Source organism: Nansenia antarctica (genome assembly GCF_963989245.1).
Source record: "Nansenia antarctica genome assembly, chromosome: 2".
NCBI lineage: Eukaryota > Metazoa > Chordata > Actinopteri > Argentiniformes > Microstomatidae > Nansenia > Nansenia antarctica.
The window spans coordinates 2,136,807-2,142,667 of record NC_137675.1 but is presented as its reverse complement, the minus strand read 5'-3'; positions in this window follow the sequence as shown (position 1 = coordinate 2,142,667).

Sequence of the window (5,861 nt, the reverse complement as noted above, 5' to 3'; positions counted from 1 at the left end):
GTGTGTGCGGGAAGATGTCAGAATCAGTGTGTATGTTTGTATGTATGTATGTAGGCTATGTATCTATGTATGTATGATAACAAAAACTGTTAAAGCAGAATTTCATACAGACAAAAAGGACAATTGAGAAAGGACACTATAATGTTAGTGTGCTCTCTCCATGCAGGTTGACTGCCCTCTGTGTAAGACTGCATTCTCCTACTGGGCCTACAGGTTGACATGAACTGTAGCTTCATGCTTCTTTAACTCATTCATCAGTCCAAAACATGATGATCATAATATTGGGATGGGGTAAAATCATAAATATTCACTGAGTATATCATAACCATGCACTTTTGGACAAAAAAGGAACTACAGACATCCAAGGCTACATAAGGTTCAGAGAATAGGAAATAGAATAGGTATAGCATAGCATAGAGTACAGCACAGTGTTTTATTTGTATAGTATAGTATAGTGGATAGTGTACATAGCCTTTATTTATGTAAACCAGCTCTTTTCCCTTCTTGTTTTTAGTTTTTTTTTTTCTAGCACCAGGGGAGCCCTACCTCCCAAATTTCGTTGTTTGGTACCTGTACTATATCAATGACAATAAAGACCATTCATTCATTCATTCATTCATTCATTCATTCATTCATTTGGCCCGACCCACACACAGACAGGAGCAGCTGTAGTCCGCTTCCCTGTACTCTGTGTTAGGAACTGTCCTATTTGTTCCCCCCCGCTTTGTTATAACATCACAACATTCTGATAGAACATCGACATGCTACACAGTAAATTCCCCAGTGTTAAATATGCAGTGTAAAAATACATTGACTCTTTCCGAGTTATTACAACAACAGCGTTGGTGATAATTCAAGGAGTTAATGGGTATGTGTGTGATGTAAAATGCTCCTCGTGTTTTGTTGTTTGTGTGGAGAATCTTGTAATGTAGGGTGAAAATGTTGGTGTAGTACTGTGCTGTTTGTTTTTACATGTATTGTGATGATGTGATGTATTGTGATGATGTGAAACAGAACATTTATTGTATGTTATTTTGAACGGGCAGATTCACAAGCAGACCAGAGAAGAATTGTGTTTTATATGTCTTCTCTGCAGGTCAATAAAAAGAATTGATGGAAAGAAGGTTGCCTGTTTGACCATCGTTACACTGGTGCCGTGACACGTCGATCTCAAGATCAGCTGAACGCCGATCTCCGTGGATGCTGCGTGGATGCCAGTTCTTAGTGTGATAGATCAAGTGTGGTCAGAGTATTATAGTAAATGGTCATTCAGTCTGAGGTCTGTGATTACATCAGTTTAAAAAGTGCTTTGATTGTTTTGTTTTTTATGTCCTGCTGTAACTTTATATATTTTTTAAACATTATTATTATTATTATTTTTTTCATTCAGTAATATTACACAACGCAAGTCTGTACCACTATGGCTCAGAGGCCAGGTTTTAATGATGAGATTTTTGCCAGTCCAGTGTTGCCTATGGGGAGGGGTGCATGGGGGGCATGTCAGAGCTTTTCTGACAGTGCTGTCATCGGTGGGTTGAATAGTAGGGAGGTGGGGTGTTCCCAGTTGTTTACTGACAGTGGTAGAGGCACAGGGTCAAGTCAGGACCCAGGTTGTGCTGCTGTCGGGCAGGTTACAGGGGAGGCTCCTCCCACATCCACACCCTGTGTTAATGACACTGAAGCTCTTCATCACCTTTCAGACATGATGGGTCAGCTAGGTGCTCAGATTGGCGAGTCCATTGTAACCAAGTTAATTTCAGCTGGTGTAGTTCACTCAAGTAGTATGAGCAGTGCACACCTCAACTGCACATCGCCTCCAGATCCTGTAACTGATCCTAATGTTGTTAGACAGGAGGTTCCGCGCGTTACTGTGTATGTAAAATCAGACAGGGAACCACCAATGTTCCGAGGTGATAGTTCTGATAAGTGTTCAGTCCAGGACTGGATTGACATGTCTAAAGCTTATCTGAGAAAGCAGAAATGTCCAATGCATGAACAGGCTGAGGAGATACTGGCAAGGCTGATGGGTAAGGCAAAGGATGTCGTGAGGGTTGGTTTGCGTAGCGATCAGACACTTGATGTGAAGCAGAACCCTGATCTCATCTATGATATCCTTCTCAAGTACTTCAGTGATGTGTCATCATGCCTCCCGTTGTCAGATTTCTATGCCACTCTACCCAGACCCAATGAGAACCCTGTAGACTACTGGTTGAGGATCAACAAAGCAGCTGATGTAGCTGGTGAGGGCCTTCGCAGACAAGGTAGGAGGATGGAGAACATGGGTGAAGAGGTAGCACGGATGTTTGTCAGGCATTGCCCGGACTCTGGACTATCCCGTATTCTGGAATGCAAGGCTATTGAGGAGTGGAGCTCACGAGACATACAGTTGAAGATTGATAATTATCAGAGAGAGCTGAGAGCCTCTGGCAGGACCGGTAGTTCTGTGCCATTGAAGAGCCATGCCACCGCCCTCCACACTGTGCAGTCTCATCCAGAGCCTTCGATTCAGTCTGTGTCTGAGCAGTGTTCCACCCAGTACCCCCCTGCTCCTGCCCATAGTCCAGTGTACCACACACAGTGTCCGCCTTCTACCCTCATTCCTTCCCAGGACCATGCTTTAGGCCAGCTTCCGTGCCCCTCCTCCGCGACTGCTGTGGCCCAGAACACTCAGCAATCTGAAGACAGGATTCTTGCTCGCATTATGGAGAGGCTGGAGCAGATGATGGGGAAAGTGCAGCAGCGTGACAGTGCTCCTCGTGGCGGAAGATACCAGGGTGGTGCCCGTGAGAAGGCCTGCCGAGTCTGTGATGACAGTAGACACACTACCATCTCACACTGCATGTCAGAGAAGCTGTGCTTTGTCTGTTTAGCCCCAGGTCACACAAAAGTTGAGTGTCCCACCAGGTCGTCCCGAGCACCTCAGCCTCAGGGAAACTAGGTGGCCTGTATTCAGAGGGAGAAAGTATAGGTCGCCAAGTAAACTCCCATTGTGAGGACGAATCTAGTGCTGAGACAGTGTAAATAGCTCTCAAAAGCTCAAGTGATAACTCTGAAGATATTGTTTATCAGAATACGCATACAATTAGTGGTAGTGACAGCCTTTTCTACACACCTGTGACAGTTGGTAATACAGTGACTCTGAATGCTATGCTAGACAGTGGGTCTATGGCTTGTACAATGAGTAAGACGGCAGAGGGAAAGCTTAGAGAGGTTGGAGTTGCTACAGAGCATAACCAGTTCAGTTCAAATGTGGTGCTTGTTTGCTGTGGTGGTCGCCGTGTCAAGCCTGAGTCAGCTTTCAACGTGGAAATGGAGGTGTATGGCTGTAGGATTATGGTTCCCACTCTGGTAGTTGAAGGCCAGCATGATGAGTTGATACTAGGCACCAATGTTATTAAATATATCCTCCGGCAGTATAAGCAATGTGATGGCTACTGGAAGGCTGTGTCTACGCCCTGTCCTGCTGGCGATCCAGAATCTGAACAGTTTCTCTCGATGCTCGCTGGTCTGAACCGTTGGCGAGGTGACGTCATACCTGACAAGATAGGCACAGTCAGGTCCAACTCAGCCGTGTGTCTTGAGCCTGGTCGGGAGTACCTGATGTGGGGCAAGCTACCCAAGTCCACTATTGTGTCTCCTGGGAGCGCTGTGATGACAGAGCCCACATCGTGTCGCTCAGCTCCAAGAGGGGTTCTGGTGGCCAGAGTTGTTACTCCTTTGTGGGGAGACGGATGGGTTCCATTGAAGCTGATCAACTCGTCCGACAGGCCCGTCTTGGTAAGACGCAATGCTAAATTGGCCGACGTCTTCTCCTGCATTGCGCTCGAGGACATGGATGAGACCGGACCTGCTGAGGTCCCACTACTCAGTTGCTGTCAAGTAACCCCGTCCAGTGAAAATGCGGCCCGCACTGTTGATGAGGAACTGAAGTACATGGGATTGAGTGGGCTCGACATACACTCCTGTGACGTGTCTGAACAGTGTAGAAGCAAGATGGCTGACCTGGTTGTGCGCTACGAGGACATCTTCTCACGCCATCACCTGGATTGTGGAGAGGCAAAGGGCTTCATACATCGCATTCACCTCTCAGATCACAGGCCATTCCGGCTCCCATTCAGACGAGTGCCCCCCAGTCAGTATCAGAAGTTGCGCCAAGTACTGAGTGAGATGGAGGAGAAAGATATAATCAGGAAGTCAACCAGTGAATATGCATCTCCGTTGGTTCTTGTATGGAAAAAGAACGGAGATCTCCGTATCTGTACAGACTTTCGCTGGCTGAACAAGAGGACCCTGAAGGATGCTCACCCTCTCCCTCACCAGGCCGACTGCTTAGCTGCACTTGGGGGTAACTCCTTGTTTAGTACTATGGATCTAACCTCAGGGTTTTATAACATGCCACTACACGAGGATGACAGAAAGTACTCTGCCTTTACAACACCTATGGGCTTGTATGAGTATAATCGCCTCCCGCAGGGCCTCTGTAATAGTCCTGGGAGCTTCATGCGTATGATGACTAGCATTTTCGGAGACCAGAACTATCTGAGCTTACTGGTTTATCTGGATGATTTATTGGTGTATGCCCCTGATGAGAGGACAGCTCTGGAACGCTTGGAGATGGTGTTCAGTAGACTGCGTGGTCATAACCTGAAATTGGCCCCCAAGAAGTGTTTTTTTCTCCGGAAATCCGTCAAATTCCTCGGCCACATAATTAATGACAACGGTGTGTTGACTGATCCCAGCAAAGTTGAGAGCATCGCAAAGATGACAAGTGCTGACCTGATGGAAGCGGACGGTGTAACCCCCTCACAGAAACGAATCAGATCTTTCTTGGGGATGATCAATTATTACCAGCACTTTGTGCCTAGCTTCTCCGCTATTGCAAAGCCTCTCTTCTCTCTGTTGACGGGCCAGAAGAGAAAAGGGAAGGTGAAACAGTCCAAACAAAGGTCACAAAGCAGGAAGTTGAATGTTACTGACTGGACCCCCGAAACGGAGCAGGCTTTCCAGAAGCTGAAAACGGCGCTGGTTGAGACGGCTGTCCTGGCTCACCCTGACTTCAGCCGTCCCTTCATGCTGTCAACGGACGCGTCCCTTGATGGCATCGGTGCTGTCCTGTCGCAGATCCAAGAGGGTGAAGACCGAGCGAGGCCAATCGCATTCGCCAGCAAGTCCCTCTCTCAGTCTCAGAGAAACTACCCAGCCCATCGGTTGGAATTCCTAGCCTTGAAGTGGAGTGTCTGTGACAAGTTCAGCCATTGGTTGAAGGGGCATGATTTCACTGTTTGGACGGACAATAATCCATTGACTCATATCATGACGAGCTGGGAGCAACGATGGGTGGCTAAGTTAGCGAGCTATAACTTCGACATCAAGTACGTGCCAGGCCCACAGAATGTTGTCGCTGATGCCTTGAGTCGTGTGCCTTTCGTCAAGCAGAGAGTCAGTCACAGATTACTTGAAGAGCCCTACAAGAATCTCCTCTCCGAAGTCCAGGATGTGTCGAGTGCTTCTGTACAGGACGCCTTCCGGTCGTCCAATGATAGTGGTGACACTCCACGCCAGGCAGAGAGTTACGCTCAAAGTGTCCCATCACCTCTGCATGTCCACGCTCAGTCTATGGAGATGGATGAAGTGTCTGTTGTTCTACAGTCATATGACGATCTGTGGGAGGTCGGAGCAAGAACGCGCGCTGTAGCAGTCTTGCACCATTTGCCTCAGTTAGTCCCAGGTGGTCAGGACTCACTTCCTGCTTACAGTGAGAAGGAACTCCGGGATGAACAGCTCAGAGACAGGACTCTCTCTCGAGTCTTGTACTATGTGGAGAGACATCGGAGACCCTCCAGGAGAGAGAGAGATAAGGA